This window comes from Miscanthus floridulus, chromosome 19 (assembly GCF_019320115.1).
Source record: "Miscanthus floridulus cultivar M001 chromosome 19, ASM1932011v1, whole genome shotgun sequence".
In the NCBI taxonomy this organism is placed as follows: domain Eukaryota; kingdom Viridiplantae; phylum Streptophyta; class Magnoliopsida; order Poales; family Poaceae; genus Miscanthus; species Miscanthus floridulus.
In genome coordinates, this window is record NC_089598.1 from 6,047,137 (window position 1) to 6,069,508 (window position 22,372).

The 22,372-nt window shown below is 46.0% G+C and overlaps 1 pseudogene; it reads right to left on the minus strand.

Moving 5' to 3' along the window:
• Positions 1–370: 370 nt before the first annotated feature.
• Positions 371–7,635, minus strand: LOC136525453 (uncharacterized; annotated as a pseudogene).
• Positions 7,636–22,372: the final 14,737 nt, after the last annotated feature.

Here is a 22,372-nt window from a genome sequence, read left to right on the forward strand (position 1 = left end):
GGTAGCGCATTTTTTGGCAGCTTTGTCGAGTGCCAGGGCAAAAGGCACTCGGCAAAGTGACCAAAAATTTTTGTTTTTTTTGTTTTTTGCTTTCGCTCACTGCAAACACAACATATGGCATATATATCACATCCATCACATATATACCACATCCAGCACCTTATATATCACAATCCATCACACATACCACATAAATCACATCCGTTCACCACATGTCACAGTAATTCCATCCATTATTCGACAGGATTCCACATCATTCAACAAGTTCAAATCCATCACCACATGTCACAATAACACATGCATGACAACAACATTGTCTCGGACAGAAATCCATTGCGAAGAGAACAAGACATGAAACTACAAGCGTTACTCACTGAAGCGGCCCTTGATGTGGCCATCCTGCTGACGGCGGGGAAGGAAACATCTGGTCGTTCGGAGTGCCCTGAGCTAGGTTGTTCGAACCCGCCGATTGAGGCTGCACACAGGAGAAGAGATTGCATGAGACAAGATTAGTTGAATAGCGATTATAGCAATTCCTTGCATGTGTGACATTACTCACTGGAGTAGCGGAGTGAGGAGGCTGAGGTGGACCCATTAACCCAGGAGGCATAGCAGCACCCGTCGTAGTTTGCATCCAGGCAATAATGTCCGCCAACCTTTTCTCCTGGGCGAGTTTGTCGGCCTCCCATGCGGCCTGCTCGGCCGCCAACCCTAGCTCCAGCTCCTGTGAAGGACACGTGGACGCCTAAGAGGGGGGGTGAATTAGGCAACTTAAAAATCTAACTCACGACTATGGCCTCTTTTTCTATCTCTAGCAAAAACCTATGCAAAAGATAATCTATCTAAATGTTCAACTACGGTTTTGCTAGTGTGTTGCTATCTCTACCGCAAATGATAATAATATGATCAATGTAAATGCGAAAGCTTAAAGAGCAAGGTAGAGATATGCAAACTCCCGTCGACGACTCCGGTATTTTTACCGAGGTATCGAGAAGCGCGCAAGCTTCCCCCTAGTCCTCGTTGGAGCCCCTCGCAAGGAATCCCTCACAAGGGCCAAGCTCCCGGTCGGGTAACTCCGTGGATAGCCTCGGGCCTTCCCCACGCCCAAGTGGGTCTCCGATGTGCCTCTCGGCAAGCCTCTCCCGGATGCTCCCCGCCGTCTTCACTATCAAGCTTTCGGCCGAAACGCCGCGGGCCTTGTTCCCTTCGGTACACGGTGGCGGCCGCACCACAAACGCGATTGGTGCGATCTCGCAAGACTTCAAGCCCCTCCGATGTACAACTCTTGTGCTCGCAAGTACGGGGTGGTAAGAGGTATGCAAACCTCACTAAACACTAGGCATACACCTAGAGCAAGCGCATAAGCGGTGGTCTAATCAACCTAAGCACTTCGCAAAGCACCTACGCTAATCACCTGATGAAACACTAAGCACTTAGCAAGTGGAGATCACTAAAATGGTGTATCAACACCCTTGGTATGTTTCCTCAGCTCCACACTACTCAAATGGCCGGTTGGGGGTTGTATTTATAAGCCCCACTGAGAAAGTAGCCGTTGGGGTCGAACTCCCGCAAATCTGCTCCTGACCAGACGCGTCCGGTCGTCCCGACCGTTGTAGCCGCGAACTACCGATCGGACGCTGCCAGCGTCCGGTCGCCTGCCACCGGACGCGTCCGGTCGCAGTTTCGCGTGCCTGGAACCTCTCTGTACTCGATCGGACACTGCGTTCCTACGTCCGGTCGGTTGCCGCCAGCGTCCGGTCCTTGCGTCCGGTTGCCTATCTGCCGAGCCACCGGTCCAGCGTCCGGTCGCGCTTCCAGCGTCCGGTCCTACGTCCGGTCGCCTCTGCGAGCTCGTTTCTTCGTGATCTTGCGTACGGCTTGGTTCCTATCTTCATGCTTGGACTTTGCTTGATATCTTGGGTCTTCACTTGTGCTTCTAAAGTCTTGCTTGAGGTGTTGATCATCGGATCATCACGTCGCCTTCGTCCAAGTCACGTCTTGCACCCTATTGGACTACAAAACAAACACTTGCAAATTCATTAGTCCAATTTGGTTGTGTTGGTCATCAAACACCAAAATCCAAAGTAAATGGGCCAAGGGTCCATTTTCCTTACAATCTTCCCTTTTTTGGTGATTGATGACAACACGACCAAAGCAAGCAAATGATAAAAATTTTAAATTTAAAAATTATCTACTTGCTAGGATGCAATGCAAAGGGCAAGGTTATATGATACTAATTGATAGATACCAATTAAAACTTTACTTAAAAGCATGTCTTGCCCTTGCAAATGTCCCCATGTGATATTATGGATTAAAGCCTATCTTTCTAAAAAAATTCTCCCATTACATAGACTAATCCATAACTAATCCATAATTCACTTTCCTCCCTTTCTCGGACCATTACCACTTGTAGATATCAACTTGATGCTTGCCTTTGGTCCTTCAAATTCTCCCCCTTTGGCATCAAACACTAAAAAGGAAGACATTAGTAGCACAAGGGAGGGTCAAATTTTATGATCCTTTGTGTATAGAGTGAAATGGATCACAAAATTTGACTCTCGCATTATATAGACTAAGCTCCCCCTAAATATATGCATACATATGGTAGAAAGCAAAGCATATGCATAATTAGCAATTTGTTGCACAAGAGAGTTTAATCTATATAATGCATGGAGAAAGCATATAAATATGAAATGAAATCAACATGATGATGCCAATTGAAGAACGATGCTTCTCTTCGGGGACTCCATTTTCCTTGCAATGAGACTACTACACACATGATAAACTTGAAAAAGGTGTTAGTCTCAAAGCGTCCATCTTGTAGATGATCCTCCCCCTAAATTTGTGCATGGAGACATGGAATACTTGTAGTACTCATGCACAATTGATTTTGGAGTCAAAATACCACTTGAAAGATGATATTTGGGAGAAAATTATCTACAATTTGGACTTTGGCACATATTAGATAAACAATAGTAAGACAAGCTATGTGCCGTGCTCCTAAGCAATTTTAAACCATGTAGGTTTGCTCCAAGGGTTACAAATGAGACCGAGCAAGCCTACCATATGAAAATACCTAGTGTATGCATGACAAAAGATATAAGCATGCAAATGCAACCCTAGGCATGAAGAGTAACTAGATGCTTAAAGATACCAATTGTAGGAAAATCTAATTGCAAGATGTACCAATTAAAAAGTAATAACATCTAGTTACCTAACATGGGAAGGGGAATTTAGGTCCATAGTATCCACTAACCCACTTGGCAATGACTTTGTCCAACATGATGCACCCCATGAAATGCACCCATACTTTGCCAAGTCTCCAAATTCCCCGAGGTCCGACGGACTTCTCACTTCCCTTTCGGGATCCAAACCTTCTTGGTGCTCTTCATGTTTGAAATGATTTCCTTTGGCACCCAAAAGCGTTTGACCCCTTTGTTGGCTTGCTTGTTTACCTTGATGGCCACCACCTTGTCATTTTTCTTCTTCTTCAAGAGATAAGGTGTGGAGGTCTTCTTGTCCACCTTGTTGGTGTAGGTGTTGGAGAGCTTGCTTGTTTGCTTTTTCTCCTTCATCTTTGCTCCTTCCTCATTCTTCACCTTGCACTCATAGGACTTGTGACCTTCCTTGTGGCACACGTAGCAAACCACGGTTTATCCTTCATCAAGCTTCTTCACTCCCTTGACGATGTTATCTTGATGAAGTTGGGTTTGCTTCGCCTTGCCTTTCACTTGAGTCAAGTCCTTGGTGAGGCGAACTACTTCTTGCTTGAGTTGCTCATTCTCCTTTACAACCTCTTGTGTGCATGTATCTACAATCACTTTCTCAACACAAGCTTGGTTGCACAAGGGTGAGTCTAAATATAAATCATTGCAAGAAGTAGAGGCATCCTTTTTAATTATGTCATTTCTTTTAGATGCCTTGGTGGAGGTTAAATTAACGGCCTCAAGATTAGCAACTTTATTAGTTAGCTCATCACAATGTTTGCACATGATTTCCATTTTAGCAAGCAAACTTTGATAATCATTTTGTGAGATAGCTAACTTTTCTTTTAATTTTTCATTTTTCTTTTCAAGTTGCTTATCGTTAATTGTGCATGCACTTGTTGTTGCACTAGCCTCAAGTTGCTTAATTTTAGTAGATAGTTCAACATTTAGATTTGCAAAGTTTTCATATTGTTCAAGCAAATTCTTGTATGCTTCTTGTGAACTACCTAGCTCTTCTTTTAAACTTTTGAGCTTCTTTTGTTGACTAGTGCAAACTTTAGCATATTTAAGATTTTGTTGCACAATTTCATGATAAGAAGGCATATCATCATCACTATCGCTCTCACTAGAGGATGAGCTTTCGTTACCTCGTGCCATAAGGCACACACGAGAAGAGCTTGATGATGAGTGCTTGCGCCCTCGCCTCTTGTGATGGTCTTCTTCACTTGAAGAATCATCCCATGATCTTATTGATGTGAGGGCTTTGTTCTTGCATGCCTTCTTCTTTGTCTTGGGTGTGGGTTTGTTTGGACAAACTTTCACAAAGTGCCCCACTTCACCACATCCATAGCATCATCTCTTTCTTTGCTCATTTCTTTGATTGGTGAAAACGAGGTCTTGGATTTGGATGGGCACACCCTTGACATTGAGCTTTTGGATCATCTTCTCCACCTTATTGATAAGTTTGATTGATTCTTCATCAAGGTCGGAGGCAGAGGAGGAAGATTGATCATCATTACTTGAAACCTCTTCATCATCATCATCATCATCCTCATCTTCTTCTTCATCTTCACTTGAGGAGCTTGAGCTTGAGCTTGTCTCAACTTGCTTTCCCTTCATCTTCTTCTTCTCGCTATATGCGAGAGCTTTGCCTTTGCTTGATGAAGAAGCTTCTTCTTGACCCATCTTACGGGACATTTCAAATGCCACTAGCTTGCCAATGACTATGCCCGTGGTCATGTTGCTCAAGTCCTCCATGTTGTGAAGGATGGTGATGATGCTTGCATATTTCTTTTGTGGTAGCACGGGGATGATCTTCCTCACGATGTCCGCATCATCTAGCTTTAATAGTCCTATTGAATGGAGCTCATTGATAATTAGATTCAAACGAGAATACATATCACGAACAAGCTCATTGTCATTCATAGTAAAGGAATCATAATTTTGTTTAGCTAGACAATGTTTTTGCTCATGGACATTACTTGTGCCGTCATGGAGCTCTTGGAGTTTTAACCAAATTTCATGTGCGGTATTTAAAGTGAACACTTGGTTAAAAACATCCATACTTAAAGATTCAAACAAGCAATTTTTAGCTCTAGCATTGAAATGCAATTCTTTTTCATCACTCTTCGTGGGTTTTTTTGGATTCATAATGGGTTTCATCCCGTCACGAGTGACTCTCCATACACCTAAATCAACCGCCTCAAGATGACAAGCCATTCTTGCTTTATAATATGGGAAGTTAGTGCCATCAAATTTCGGAGGCCTAGCGGTATCCATCCCAACCACTCTAAATAGCGTCAGCTCAACGGCGGTTAAGCCAAAGGTCCAAATTGAGCCAACCGGCTCCGATACCACTTGAAGGACACGTGGACGCCTAAGAGGGGGGGTGAATTAGGCAACTTAAAAATCTAACTCACGACTATGGCCTCTTTTTCTATCTCTAGCAAAAACCTATGCAAAAGATAATCTATCTAGATGTTCAACTACGATTTTGCTAGTGTGTTGCTATCTCTACCGCAAATGATAATAATATAATCAATGTAAATGCGGAAGCTTAAAGAGCAAGGTAGAGATATGCAAACTCCCATCGACGACTCCAGTATTTTTACCGAGGTATCGAGAAGCGCGCAAGCTTCCCCCTAGTCCTCGTTGGAGCCCCTTGCAAGGAATCCCTCGCAAGGGCCAAGCTCCCGGTTGGGTAACTCCGTGGATAGCCTCGGGCCTTCCCCACGCGCAAGTGGGTCTCCGATGTGCCTCTCGGCAAGCCTCTCCCGGATGCTCCCCGCCGTCTTCACTATCAAGCTTTCGGCCGAAACGCCGCGGGCCTTGTTCCCTTCGGTACACGGTGGCGGCCGCACCACAAACGCGGTTGGTGCGATCTCGCAAGACTTCCAGCCCCTCTGATGTACAACTCTTGTGCTCGCAAGCACGGGGTGGTAAGAGGTATGCAAACCTCACTAAACACTAGGCATACACCTAGAGCAAGCGCATAAGCGGTGGTCTAATCAACCTAAGCACTTCGCAAAGCACCTACGCTAATCACCTGATGAAACACTAAGCACTTAGCAAGTGGAGATCACTAAAATGGTGTATCAACACCCTTGGTATGTTTCCTCAGCTCCACACTACTCAAATGGCCGGTTGGGGGTTGTATTTATAAGCCCCACTGAGAAAGTAGCCGTTGGGGTCGAACTCCCGCAAATCTGCTACTGACCGGACGCTGAATCGTCCTGACCGAACGCGTCCGGTCGTCTCGACCGTTGTAGCCGCGAACTACCGATCGGACGCTGCCAGCGTTCGGTCGCCTGCCACCGGACGCGTCTGGTCGCAGTTTCGTGCGCCTGGAACCTCTCTGTACTCGATCGGACACTGCGTTCCTGCGTCCGGTCGGTTGCCGCCAGCGTCCGGTCCTTGCGTCCGGTCGCCTGTCTGCCGAGCCACCGGTCCAGTGTCCAGTCACGCTTCCAGCGTCTGGTCCTGCGTCCGGTCGCCTCTGCGAGCTCGTTTCTTCGTGATCTTACGTACGGCTTGGTTCCTATCTTCATGCTTAGACTTTGCTTGATATCTTGGGTCTTCACTTGTGCTTCTAAAGTCTTGCTTGAGGTGTTGATCATCGGATCATCACGTCGCCTTCGTCCAAGTCACGTCTTGCACCCTATTGGACTACAAAACAAACACTTGCAAATTCATTAGTCCAATTTGGTTGTGTTGGTCATCAAACACCAAAATTCAAAGTAAATGGGCCAAGGGTCCATTTTCCTTACATCCTGGGCCCTCCTGTTTGCTTCTTCCACCTGGGCCTACAAATTGTTGCAAAGCTAATGTTACAATAATGCAAAGGAAATAGAGTTGTGTAAAGATCAATGTACGACGAGTAAAACATGAATAACCTGGAGTGTGTCGACCCGGTGCTGTGAAATGCTCGGCCGTGAGCGTATCGCTGGGAGTGAGGAGGCGGTCGTGCCCTGTGCTCGGATCTGGGAGAGAGTGGGAGTAGAGGCCGTGTCAATCACGCTGTCGCCAATCTAGTAGCGGCCATGCTTCTTGCCTTGTCCAATCCTCATGACGGTGTTTGCATCAATGTTGTCGGTCCGTGGATCGTACTCTGGCCCATGGATCGACCTTGCCGCCGCCGTGTACTCCGTGATTTTCTCGTAGGCGCTCGAGTTTGTGTACGCCTCAGCCGGGTCATCTGGGTTGAAGGAGACGTTGGACGACGCCTTGCCCTTGTGTGCCATGGCAAATGCGGCAAAGTTGGAGCACTCTTGGCCTTTATGTGCCGCCGACTGCAAGAACGAAAACAAGATGATTAGAATTCTTTGCCGAGTTCAACGAAAGCAAGAAGAATAGAAACATGACCACGTACCCATGCTTGGGCGTATCCGGAGAGGTTGTGGTTGCCTTGATGGTGTGATACACCTGGCATGAACAAACGCCGCTGCCGGGTAGCCGCATGCTGAGCGGCCCACTCCGCGCTTAACCACCTGTCCACCATCTTCGCCCAAGCCACGGGGCACCTGTTGCACCACCAAGGAATCACCTACATGTCATCAAGTAGTTGACATATTAGAAAAACAAGTGATTCGTACTTAATCTCAAAAGGAACCAATTTTATTGTTCTTTAGCTACCTCAAGGAACTGGGGTTTGGTCAGCGTCAAGTCTTGTTCTCGGATGTCCTTCTTGGTGACCTTCTGTCCAAGCTTCGTCCCATAGTAATCTATGATGGCCTGGAGTCGCACCTCATGATGGACGTCAACGACGCGTTTCCTGCAAGCTCACTTAGCAACTGCCTCCGCCGTGCCCTCGAATGCGTCGTCAAGTTTGAAGTACTCCTGCATATACAGACACGATGTATGCATTAGTTATTTCAAGTAGAGTCCAATGAGTGCATTGTATTGAGCCATGTAGTGCGAGGAAGACTTACCCAGAACTCCCGAATGACGAGCGCAGCCACGGTGCCTGCTTCCACGTGGGGGCGGACTCATAGTGGGCAAACGTGAAGGTGGGCTCAAGGTTCCCGACATGCATGACCATGCCAGGGAAGTGTCTCCTACACAGGAGACCTAGGATGCCATTGACATGGCGGGAGGCAGTGTTCCCCGACACAATCTCCCACCCCCTGTAGAAGTGATTAAGAAAACATATTAGTCTCTATTTCGATATCGAACATAGCATATGAAGTAAAAGTAATAACATGCAAAGGCACTTACCTTTGCCCCTCTGGGCGAATCACTGGGCGTAGACGAGTATGCGGTCAGTCAGGGAGGGTGGAGGGTCCTCGCAAGTAGACACCTGACGAACTAGAGGAAGCGGTAGCTCCCGTCCCGCCCCCGTCCTCTTCCTCGTCCTCGTCCTCGTCCTCGTCCGCCTCCTCCTGGACCAGCGTCTCCTCCTCCTCGCCCGCCTCCTGCTGCACCTGCTCCTCCTCCTCCTCCTGCTGCTGCTGCTGCTGGACCATGGGTGTGGTCCTCCTGTTCCTCTTGGTCGTGGTCCTCGTGCTCCTCCGTCTCGTCGAAGACGTCCCCTGCTCCTCCTCGCCCCCTCTGCTGGAGCCTCCTACACCGGAGGCTCCATGGTAGAACGAGCTCAGGTTCCTCTGCCGGCCGCCCAGCATTTTTGTTCAGTCACCTACAATTAAAAAGAAGAAAGAAGTAATTAGAAATAGATGCAAAATAAACAAAACAAAACAAAATTACAAAGTATTACATGTATGTTACAAATAATCTTCATGATCGGGATTAGCTGGAGTCTCATCATCACTATCAACCATGTCGAAATAATCAACACTATCTGATGGAGGAATGTTGTCTTCATTGTCATTGCCTAAATGTAATCGCTCAAGCATTTGTAAGTCCTTTGCATTTCACACTTCATCTCCATCGTCATCATCATCAACCATTACATTGTCTACATCCATTCCTATCTCACCGGTTAAGTCTATCTCAAACCTCCCTTGTAGCCCATCTTCTTGATAGAACTCTCCGTCATACGTGCTTGGGTTGAAGTTGTAATCTTCATCGTTTGGGATAGGTAGTCGGCCGTGTGGCGAGACCTTGTGCACAACAAACCAACCACTAAGATCCGGTCTAGTCTTGCAAGCATATGATGTATAATAAACCTGTGTGGCCTGTTGCGCCACAATGTACACATCGTCTCTTGGATAGACGGAATCCTGTCGAATTTCGACTAGACCAAGATGAGGGGTCTTCCTCGTTACTCCCGGATCAAACCAATGGCATCTGAATACGACAGGATAAAGATTTGTGCTACCACGGAATGAAATTTCGTATATTTCTTCAATTCTTCCATAATAGTCTACGCCATCAGTGCCGGGCGTAAAAACCCCGCTATTTGTGGATCTTCGATTGGGCCGCCTCCGCTCGTAGCTTCCTGTGTGAAATCGATATCCATTCACGTCGTAGGCGTCCGATGACTTGACCCTTTGGTCACAGCCGTTGGCAACCTGTCTCAACTCGGCACTGATAGACGCATCGGTTCGGGCCTGCAAGCTCAAGCAGGATACATCATTATATTAATCGGACGTACGAGCAACAACAAATCGGGGCTAAATTGGACGGTACCTTGGTTTTGAACCAGGAAATAAAATCGGGGCTCCCTTGTCCCGCACCCTTGGAAAGAAGGGTATCACATTCCGGTGGGGTTGGTTCCCTTGAATGGGGCCAGTATTCATGAATGAATTCCCTGTAATGACAAACAAGGGGGTTGGATGTAGAATAGTGCGGGATTATTGAAACAAGTCCGTTGAGAACTTACGCAATATATGGGTCCACCTCTTCAAGGTTGGTCAGCACACATAACATGATTTTGTGCCACTCCACATTTGTCAGGGGCTTATTGGTCGATGCACCTGCTCTTCCAAGTTGCCCTCGGAAAAGGCTGAGGCTCGAGGCATTTTTGTCAGCATTGTAACGAGGAGGTGGATTATGCACACTTGGAAGGTTGTCAGAATAATACAATGTTGTGAAGTTTGACACCTCCTCCATAGTGAATGCACTTGCAATGGAAGCCTCAATTTTGCCTTTGTTTTTACACTTTTTCTGAAGTGTCTTTAGGCATCTCTCGATTGGATAGCACCAACGGGCCTGCACGGGCCCCCCCATTCGTGCCTCATACGGGAGGTGCAATATCAGATGCTGCATCGGATTGAAGAAGCCAGGTGGAAAGATCTTCTCCAACTTGCAAAGCAAAACAGGTGCCATTTTTTCCAAGTCAGCAATCACGGTCCGAGATAACTCCTTGGCACAGAGCTGGCGGAAGAAGTAGCTCAACTCTACCAGCACTGTCCATATGTGCTCAGGGACAAAGCCTCGAACCATCGTCGGAAGAAGCCGCTCAATCCATATGTGGTAGTCGTGACTCTTCATCCCGTTCACTCGGAGAGTAGTTAAGTTCACTCCCCTCCTCAGATTCGCTGCATACCCATCAGGGAACATTAACGTCTGGATCCATTGGAGTACTTCCCTCCTTTGTCTGGGGGTCAAGACGAAATCTGCCTTAGGCCTTTTCCATGTCTTGCCGCCTCCAGGAGCACGCATCTCTTGATGTGGTCTATCACACAACTCTGCCAGGTCCACTCTAGCCTTAGGGTTGTCCTTTGACTTTTTAGTTTCCATGATTGTTCCCCAGAGTGCCTCGGCGACATTCTTTTCTGTGTGCATGACATCAATGTAATGTGGCATAAGAAGGTCATCAAAATAGGGGAGCCTCGTCAAGCCCAACTTATGAGTCCACATGTGTTCCTCACTGTATCCCACGAAGCCATCACCTTCTTTATTCTCCACGAGAGCATCTATCTGAGCATGAACCTCGGCACCAGTCATCATCTATGGTGCAGGTTCTGTCACTACGACACCTTTCGTAAAGTTCTTGGTGTCTTGCCTAAATGGATGCTTGGGAGGGAGGAATTGACGATGTTTGTCGAACGACGAATACTTGCCACCCTTCTTGAGCCAGATGAACCTCAGACGATCCTTGCATAATGGACATGGGAACTTCCCGTGGACACACCAACCGGAGAATATCCCATACGCTAGGAAGTCATGCATGGAGTACTGGTACCAAACGTGCATTTTGAAGGGTGTCTTTGTAGCTCTGTCGTATGTCCATACCCCATCCTCCCAAGCACTGACCAATTCATCAATCAGAGGCTCCATGAAGACGCCTATTTTCTTCCCCGGGTGTCCAGGAATTATCAATGATAAGAATACGTTCTGACGTTCAAAGGCGACGCCGGGGGGGAGATTGAGGGGGATGACGAACACGGGCCAACATGTGTAGGGGGCAGCCATCAAACCATAAGGATTGAACCCATCTGTTGCTAGCGCAACACGTATGTTATGAGGCTCTGATGCTTTCTCATGATGAATGCCATCAAAGTGGTTCCATGCTTCACCATCGGACGAATGTACCATCTTGTCAGGATTGTATCGTGTGCCCTGTTTGTGCCATGTCATCTGCTTAGCGGATTCCTCGCTCATGTATAGCCGTTGGATCCTCGGCACGAACGGGAGGTACCGTAAGATTTTCATCGGGACGGTAAGCTGCTTCTTGTGGCCATCCCTAGAGTCTACCTCCAGGTACCTGGAGGATTTGCACTTCGGATAGTACTTTTCATGCTCATGTTCTTTCCTAAAGAGGACACACCCATTCGGACAAGCATGTATCTGCTCGTAAGGCATCTTGAGTCCATCAAAGAGTTTCTGGCACTCGTACAGGCTCTTTGGCAGAACGTGGCCCTCCGGAAGCATGCTAGCAATCAAGGCCAACATACCATCGAAGTGTTGTCGACCCATGTTGATCTCGGCCTTGAACCCCATCACGCGTCCAATGGCATCGAGTTGACAAACCGTTGTCCGATCATGAAGGGGTTTCTATGCCGAAGACATCATGTCATAGAATGCCTTTGCGGATGCCTTCGTCTCCTTCGCACGTCCATCAGGGATCTATGCTTGTTGATAGTCATCTAACATGTCTGCAACCCCGCCATCATCATCAACATGCTCGAGGCATGGTCTCACCACTTCCTCTCTCATCCGATGGGCTTCACTGTGGTGGATCCACCGGGTATAGTCCGGCATAAAGCCATGCTTCTGAAGATGTATACCCATGTTGTCCTTCTTTTGCCATTTTCTGTTTGCACACATGCTGCAGGGACACTTCATTAGATGCGCTCTATTCGCACCCCTGCCGAATGCACGGTCCAAGAAAGCCTCGGTCTTCTGCCCCCATTCAGTGCTGAAATCACTCTGACTTCTGTATCCTGTGTACATCCACTCACGATCATCCATCCTCTAAAATAGATATCAACGAGTAACGTAACCATCAACTGCATCTATGTGGTGTTCCTACTATCTAATAGGTGAGGATAGGTCCTAATCCCACATGCGGATGCATAGACGAGGTTAGTTTCCATGGTCTACTCCGAGCCGAGACAGAATTTCGGCAGCACCTCCCCGCTATTCTCCAGATACATGTCCTGGCAGGGAGAGTGTGTATCCGAAGAACAACACGGAGGTGATGCCAAAACTCTGTCTCGGATTGGAGCAGACCATGGAAACTAACCTCGTCTACGCATCCGCGGGCTGTCTAGAAAATGTGGACAATTCGAAACAGATACGGTTATACATATGCAAAGATCTGCATACTTCCAACCGTATCTCTTTCGGACGGGAGACGCCTAACTGGGTTACACCGATCTACGACAACGATAAGGAAGAGAGGTTATTTATACCTAGGGTGGCGGTGGAGTCAGGCTAGCGGGGCAGTGGCGAGTCAATGCAGTGGCGAAGCGAGGCTGTGCAAGCAGGACCGTAACACCGACGAAGACGGTCGGGGTCGCCTAGGTACTACGGGTCCCCTCCGACAGGTCCTACTCTGCAAAACAAGAAACACAACACTATAAGTTGAAAATTTCGGCAGAACCTCCCCTGTACAGGGAGGTTTCCAAAACCTGCAAAAAATAACGGCACGAAGGCCGACATTCACAAGGGCACAAAGGCCGACATTCACGACATTCACAACGGCACGAAGGCCGACATTCACGGCACGAAGGCCGACATTCACAAGGGCACGAAGGCCGACATTCACGACATTCACAATGGCACGAAGGCCGACATTCACGGCACGAAGGCCGACATTCACAAAGGGACGGTGCATATACCTTGGGTGGTGGCGGGACGTGCACGCGTAGAAGAAGACGCCAAGAACTCCTCCTCCTTCCTCCTCCTTCTCCTTCTCTTCCCCTTCCTCCTTCTTCCTCCTTCCTCCTCTCCTTCTTCCCCTTCTTCTCTTCTTTTCCTCTTCTTCTCCTTCTCTTCCCCTTCCTCCTTCTCCTCTTCTCCTTCCTCCTACTTCACCTCTGCCTCCTCCCCTCCAAGAACCGACGGCGAGGGGGGGGCGGGCTGGGCACGGCCCCCATGGGGAGGGGAGGTGAAGGCGGCCCTCCCTCTCCTTCTCCGACGGTAGTGGGCCACCGGCGTTCAGCGGCGCCGGTGGGGGCGCGGGTGGGCGCGGAGGGGAGGGGAGGGGAGGAGAGGCGGGCGCGCGGGTGGGGCGGGCAGGCCGGAGCGGCGGGGTCGGGGGCGGGCGCGGGCGTGAGATGTCTAGGTTTCTAACCATCCTACGTGACAACGTGCGCGAAATGTTCTCAAATTTTTACCATAGCCTCCTCCACATGTGATGTAAAGACGCGTCACCAAGTTTCATGATTTTCGAACTTCGTTTGCAATTTATATAATTAAAAAACACTTCACCTGCAATTTTGTCGCCATGTTTCGTGCGTGAGATGTTTGAAACTTCTGGCGTGCTCCTGGAAACGGCCTCAAAATACAATAAGTAACGCGAATATCATTTTTCCACTCATCGAATTCCATGATTCGATGCACCTGCAGTTCAAACTTACATTTCCCGGAAAAATGCAATTAAATGAAATAAATTAAGGATATATAGCAAAAAGATCGAGAAATGTGCCAAATTTGAGGATGTACTTCAACTTAATGTGTAAGGGTTGAAGAAAAAGTTTGGAGGCAAAAAACAAAAAAAAATTATGCTTTGCCGAGTGCCCAACTCTGGCACTCGGCAAAGACTCTTTGCCGAGTGCCTAACGGGGGGCACTCGGCAAAGGTGACGACAAGTACCCCCGTCAGCTCTTTGCCGAGGGCCGTCCTTTGCCGAGTGCCCGGCACTCGGCAAAGAGGCTCTTTGCCGAGCGCCGGTCTTCGCCGAGTGCCGGGCACTCGGCAAAGAGCTCTTTGCCGAGTGCCCGACATTTAGCACTCGGCAAAGCCGGCGACACTCGGCAAAGCCAGGCTCTCCCGTAGTGTGTGTGACTGTGTGAGTAATATATGAGGGCCCTTAAGCGAGTTAAGGTCAACCGGCCTTTCACTAAACCTGATCATAAGCTGGGTTAGGTACTTAGTGTGTGTTTCGTATGGCTTTTGCACCAGCTCCACAAAAAAAATCAGCTTCTTCTACCAATAAAACACCTTCTCCCTAGAATCTATTTTTAGCCTCCTCCTTACATGCACAATTCCCTAGGTGAGGTTCGGTGAAGCTGAAAATACTACCTTCTCCCAACTTTTCCTATGCTATCTTGCCTCCCAACTTTTTTTTAAAGCAGCTTTAGTTTCTCTGGTGAAGCTGCTTTAAACACACCTAATGCAAAAAACTGATTCGCTGTGAAGCTAAGCTGTACCAAACAGGCCCTTAAGTGGGTTCAAGTAAGGAAACCCTATCCTTTTTTTCACTAGCCCACACTCAACCCAACCCGACCATCCAGCTAGAAATCATGGCCTAAGTCCGCCTATCGCTTGGCCCAATGGTCTGCGAGTTGGACCATTGGTGAGACAACACAACACAGGTCAACCAAGGCAACTCGTCGGATGAAGGCACATCACTCACCATTGCCTTATGTAGCGGCGCCTTAGGGCTTCGAGACGTAGACGTGGGCGCGAGTCTAGGGACGAAGAGAAGGCAGGGGTGGGGATAGGAAGAGAGCACCAGAGAAGGAAGAGGGAGGCGAGGCTGTCCTACTCAGCCTCTACGCGGGCATCGCCGCATCGGCGAGATGTATCTTAGAGCCGAAGCGTCGTGAGTTCAACTGCGCCCCGCAGCTTTATCAGGGTTGTTGGATGCAAAGGAGGAGAGGTATGTGTCCACACTTCCCTACGTTTGTGTGTTGGCAGTTTGATATAAGATAGGGTTTGCACACGTCTAGATATTGTGCATGCAATTAGTGTTGTGACTCCGTTTCATGTCAAAGATAGTCAAAGAATATTGGAAGGCAGTATAGTGGATCCTCTTGTACCTTCAAGGCACAAGAGCAAATATGGTTTGATGTTTGATCAAAGGGCAGCAAATCCGGGACAAGTTGTTGCTTATTCTAATTCTAACTATGTTTGAGATTTGATGAGAGGCACTCTCTCACCGACCATATGTTTTAGCTTTACGGGTCTTGTGTTTGCTACAGGCATTGGTGAGCTTGATCGAAGTACTAGGAGGGGCTAGTCTCTATAATTGAGTACTAATCATGCATAAATAGTAAAAAAATTATATTTAGCAAAGGGAAAGTGAATTGGGCAGGGGGCAATGTAACACCCAGGTGTTTGTCACTAGTTAAGCAACGGGTTTAAGCTCAACCATGACATGTTAAGTGGTGTTGGAGATGTCAAGGTCAAACCTATGAAAATAAGCCCCAACCTAAATCGGATATTGCACCCTTGCTTTACATATAGGCCACTTTCAAGATATATGCTTGGCTGGTGTTATTGGAATATCTTCATGTGTCTCACATCAATATCCATCTATATTGATCACTGGAAAAGTTTCATGAAGTTTGGAATTAAAAAGTCACATGAAATGATAAGTTATATCCTTATTGGAATGACTTTACTAAGTGCTTGAATTGCACTATTAAGTGAAGGGAAATGTAGGTCATCAACCAAACCTTGCAACCTTACCCAAATGACTCTAGATGAACTCTACAATAAAAGTCATGAAGGGTTCGTGTTGAGCGGAGGACAAGAAAATACCCCCATCGGTCTAAAACTTAGATTTAAGCTTTACCGTGATGCTACTTTGACCTGTGTTGACCAATCACTTATAGTGCTTGCATGGAGTTGCACCTTAAATCAAAGTTAAAGTTTGAGTAGAGTAGAACAAACTTTGTTTAATGGTCAAGAGCTAGATCAGCTCTGAAGCAAGTCAAACCGAGCCCTCAAGTTGGAATCCATGGATGTTTTGGAGCTCAAAAATTTGGCTAAGTCCCTAATGGACAGAACCTGAATTTTCAGTTTCGTGTACCGCACTTTAGGTCCTTCTATCTCTCTAACCAGGCCTAATTAGACTTTGAAGCTTTAATAAAAGTTGGAGCTGGTATGTAGATCTACAACTTTTATTAATAGAGTTTTTGCTAACTCGTCGTGGTTTAGGAGCTACGGAGGCACGAAGTATGAGTTTCAGTGGTATGTTTGAGGTAGAATTGGAAATTTGAAATTGATGAACAGTGCCGACACCGTCCTCAGAGCTGCAGGCCGCGTGCTCGCCTCGCTGCTTGCATGGCCGCCAGCTCGCCTCCTTGCCTGCTCTAGTAAAGGACCGGCACACTCTTCTCAACTCTCTGTCTCTCATTTCCCCTTCCCTCTCCTGCTCTCTCCAAGCCGACACAAAGCCGCTGCCGCTGCCACGAACGACGCTGCTGCTTGAGCTCCATCACCGCCGGCCACTCTCTCACAGTCATCCAGATAAGGCCGGTGCTAGCTCCGTCGTCGCCTCCTCCCTTGTCCTGTGCCGCTTTGCCAACCGCGCCGCTGCCCTCGCCATGCCGCTGCTGCACATGCTGTCCTGCAGCCATGGCCGCCGTGGGAGCTTCGTGGCCATGCCGCCGGTGGCCAGCTCGGGCCGACATAGTGCCAGCCTTGGGTGCGGCCTGCCCCAGCGCCCTTCCTCTACGATCGCCGGCCACCCTGGCTGCCTGAACCGATCGGTTCCGATGACCTCCCTGCTGTGATTCACGTCAAGGACCTCGGGCTCAAATTCGACTAAGTAAAGGGGCCTAACTGCATTGTCATTGACTCAAGTGAATAGTACCTCGAGGACCTATTTGTTTTAAATCGGCTGAAAGTTTAGAAAATCATAGTAATTCATAGGAAATTCGTAAAATAGCAAATGAGGACTTTTTGGAATCCTTGTGAAATTATCTATGTAGTAGATCTATAATATGGCATGTTTTAGTTTAAAGTTTTAGCTGTAAAAATAGATTTATGCAGCTAGGTTTTTAATGCTAGTTGTATTTGTCTTTTTTATATCTGTAGTTGTAGGGCTCCAAAGGAAGTGAAATTTTTGTGGCATGCTACTCATGTTATGTTTGATGTGTGATAAAAATTTCATGAGTATTGGATGAAGTATGAGTGAGTTATTGGTTTATCTTGCCCTCACATGATTTCTTGCTTTAGCAAATTGTCTTTTTCATAGAGGGTGCTATACATTTTAAAATGGAGTGAAATTTGGACAGTAGACTATTGAGAGGATATGTGAGCCACTGTAATTTTTGTAGAATTTACTGTATACTTTTGGTATATGTTCCTTAAGTCACCTTGTTATCTAAAATAAATTAAGAAATGCATTAAAAGAATTTATTTGGTCATGGACCCTAGGTTTTCTGGTGTTCTTTAGTCATGTGTGACATGTTGGTAAAGTTGGTTTTGTCTAATTATGTGTTTGCAACATAAGTTAATATTTAATTTCTTGCAAATGTGGTTTATGGACAGATCTGGGAACTTAGCAAAGTTCTTCATGATAATGTGCTTTGTTGTGAAACTTGTTTATACAAAAGTTGTAGATAATTCATGTATCTAGCTGCTGTTAAAATTTGGTATCATTTGACCAAGTAGTTTGTGAGTTATGCCTGTTTAAAGTTGGGTTTCAGAAATGGCTGCTATCTGTCAATTGGGGACCAGTTTCTGTAAATGTATAATTTCGACCTACTTAACTTGGGAATCATGCTGAGATGATTAAAGATAAAATGTAGATAATTTCATAAGGTTTCCAAAATGTCTTCTTGCAAGTCATTTGGATTTGTGTAACTCCAGTTATAGCTAAATCTTATAGCTGCTGTTTGCATGTCCAGAAATTGACAGATTCCAATTATAGTTGTTTGCTTGTATATTGCTAAGTGTGGCTTTGTTGATGATCAAGTTATGATACTTGTGACCTTGTTAAACTTGTGTCATGCTTGATGTGCTTACTCTCTATAGTTAGTTGTGTGATGTTAGTTAAATAGCTATTGGTGTCTATGTCTTGCATAATCTTGTGTTTGTCTTAAATGCTTATGTGTGATGCATCTTGTGTTACCATTCATCACATTCATACACATGCATCTTGCATCTCATTTAGGTACGCTAGATGCACCACGTGAAGGATGAGATGTTGGAGCCAAACCTGGAGACGGCGTTTGGTGGACCTATCCCGAAGGTGGAAGGACTGGACAAGTGCTAGGACGGGAGATGTTCACTTAGCGAGTGTCGTCTAACTAACACTGACTCAGTGTGGGATCCCAGGCAAGCCCCGGAGCATTCTAAGTCTCCCATGTTTTTACAAATATATTGAGTATCTCTTATTGTTGATGATGCATTAAGTATAGGAATTTGTTGGAACCAATTGTTGCATTATATCCTTACCTTGTCCAGATAAAATCCTGTGAATCCTAATTAAGTGTAGGATCGAATGATGCTTAGCTATGCATAGACCGGTAGAAGTCAGGTGATTTCCTGTCACCTGCGAGATGTAGGATGAGCTCTGGTCACGGTTGGCTAAAATGGCTATCATGAAAAAGAACCATGTGTTAATAATGAAAGTAGACCGGACGGGATGATGGTAGTGCAGCAACAAGGCATGGAGGTCTTGGGTGTGAATCTATCCCCATCTGTGTCGTTTAAGGACCGATACGCTGTACGTCCTCATGTCATGTTGAACGCAGCCTAACACTTAGCTGGCCGGATAAGTCGTTCCGACCGCGAAGCCTAGTAGCTCGACTCAGGCCGGGGACGCGAGCAGTGGCGACATTCTGGAGGTAGTAAGGATGTGCGGAGAGCCATTGGCATAAGTCCAAGGCGGGTTAGAGTCCCGAACAACCTTAGCAGAGTGGTTCTCTGAGAATGTCGATCTGATCGGACTCGCGACTCCTGAATCGTACCAAAGGTGACTTGTTTGCGACTCCGACGGGAGAAGCAGGGTTTGTGTTTAGGAATACCCCTCCAGCTGGATAGGAATCGATTCGAATCGCCGTCTCTCCCGGATAGTGAGAACTTGACTGAGCAGCGGCAACGTAGATTCACTAAATTTAAAGATATGGTTAAATGATGATGATGATGATAATGACAATGAGCCATGAAATACCTGATATGGTTATTATTGTTTGCAACTTAATCAAGTGATTGATTAGTACAGGTGCTAATATAGATGGTAGGTAATGGCTAAAAGTCACTGCTAGTACAGGTGAATAATGCTAATGGTTACTCAAGCTTTTATGCAAAAAAAGTTGTCCAGCCAGATCCACTAAATTAAGCTATGCATGATCCTTGGTGTCATTTGTTTTGGTTTTCGACGGGTAAGTCTGGCTGAGTACATTCGAGTACTCAGGGTTTATCCCACCATGTTGCAGGTGAAGTTCTCGGCCTGTTGAAGATGGTGGCTAACCACCGATGGGCTCGGTGATTCTATAGTTACTTCTCATCTATATGCTTTTGTCGGATGATGTCACTTATGCTAGCAATATATTTGGAACTTATATTAATGTAACCATTTGAAAGCTATGTTGTTTTCACTAAGCGGTTTTGAAACCTAAACTTGTACTTTTATTTGTGAACCCATATGTAATATTATTTCCGCTGCAACCCCGTGTATGTGATGTGTATTTGCTTAATCACGCGATCTTGGTTGTGATGTTGATTTACCGAGGTCTTTCGGGACACTCGGCGGACTACCGGGTTTATATGAGTGAAGGTATGTGTGTGTCAACGTGTTAGCGGGGACAGCCATACTTGATCTTGTATAAATTGGGCGGTTCTGTCACAGGCAAGGCCCAGCTTGGCCTCGACCAAGTTTTGCCCCTGCCTAGAGGGCAACCTTGCAGCATACAATTTCTTTATCAAGTACTAAAGTTGAGTTTGTGTCTTTGGCAGAGGCGATGAAGGAGGTTATTTGGTTACATGGTTTTCTTGGAAATTTGAGCATTGAGCAAGTTGATCATGTTGTCTTTTGAAATAATCAAAGTTTAACTTACCTTGCCAAAGATGAAAAGTTTCATGAGAGAACCAAGCACATTGATGTGCGGTATTCCTTAATTTGAGTTCATATAAAGAAGAAGGATTTGTGTCTTGAGAAAATTGGCACAAAAGACAACTTTGTTGATATGTTAAACCAAGTAGTCCCGGAGGCCAAGTTTGAGAATTTCTTGAGCTTGGTTCGTATTCGTTCTTGCTCGAGCTAGCTCTATGTAGAGCTTTAGCAGCGATGAGTTTTGTTACTTGTTGATTTGTTCGCTCCATATTGAAACATTTGAATATTAGGCATTTGGTATCAAGAAGCTTGTGCATTTGTTTCATGGGTCAATTGTGGTTGAGGTGGAGAATTTTGTGATAATTGTGGATCCATTTGTTGAATGTGTGGGGGTTTATTTGTAATATCTCACAACCTTGAGGACTATGCAATATGATGAAACTAACCCAAAAGGGTAGTCGTGCCCCTTCTCCTAGCTAGAGCTCATTTTGTTCTTATGAGAGAGAGAGAGAGAGAGCAAGGTTTAGGGAAGAGGAGATTGTTTGATCCACCACTAAAATAGAGAGAATTGTAGGGGGGTGGAGCCTCTCCACATTTGTTGGCCCCCCACCTTGTGTATTGCTTCATCTTATAGTGGATTGCTCGTCGTCGCACACGGTTTTTCCCCATAAGGGGTTTCCCACCTAAATCCTTGTCTCCACTCCTGTTTAGTATTCTCCTTGCCATGTTGCTTGATTGATCACTGGATTACTTGCTATTTGAGTCATATTCAAGTGGTGCTTGAGATATTTGGTTGGCTTGAAGTAGAGGCTTGAGTTCTTTGATGTGTTGATGGAAATTAAAGGATTGGCTAGCTAGCAGTTGCTAAAAGTAACTTGTGTAGAAGTGACACGCAAAAATTCATCTCAAAAAGGTAAAAAAATGACTCCAAATATGTGATCTTCATATTCGTAGTGTGTGTTGATTCAAACTTCTGGACTTTGCTGCGAAACTTCCAAATAAATTAATGTGTGGAAGTTGGAGACTTCGCACATAAAGTGTACGTGTTCTGGTTCCTTCATTCTATCACCGATTGTCATTTCTAGTGTGTCCCATTGACACCACAATATAGGTTTTAGCTAGGAACATAAAGGAAATTCTTTGATTGCAGGGATGACAACAAGCAGAAGATGAGGCCAAGATGAACGAGCTTGAATTGTTGTGTTATACTGTACGCTTATGCCCTAGCATTTGATTGTTTGAAATCACAAGTAGGTTATGGTGAGCCTGACGTTATTGGGCACATGTGTGCTCTGCAGGTGGGACGATGATGTGGTACTCAGGAAGCAGACACGCAGGGAGACCAAGGCACCCAAGTGGCACACCAACGACACTATCAGGAGTGATTTCCGCCACAAATTTCTACAGAGGTACATGAAGTGACGCTAATGACGTCACTACTACAAAATTCTTTAATGGAGGCGTGCATTTTTTTTATTTATGGGGACGGGCATTGCAACCGGCTCCAATCAAAGGCCTCCGTTAAGCATTTTTTTTTATCTAGATGAAAAGCATGTTTTTGCGGATTAAGGCGTCTTAAGGTGCCCGTCTCTGTTAATGTTCTCAAGAAAAACCGTTCAACACTACCATATATTTACCACTACACCACACACTCATTCATGTCTATAAATAATATGCTATATTTTTATATCAATATTTCGTAATCTTATATTGGATATTTTGGCTACTAAATGAACTCAAATAAAAAAAACTTTTAACTACAAAGTTTTAAATCTTGTCATGTACTACAACTTTGGTATAGGATGTACATCCATCAGAGACAGTTTGAAAAATTCAGAAATTTGAGTCTCAAAACCCGTTAATTTCA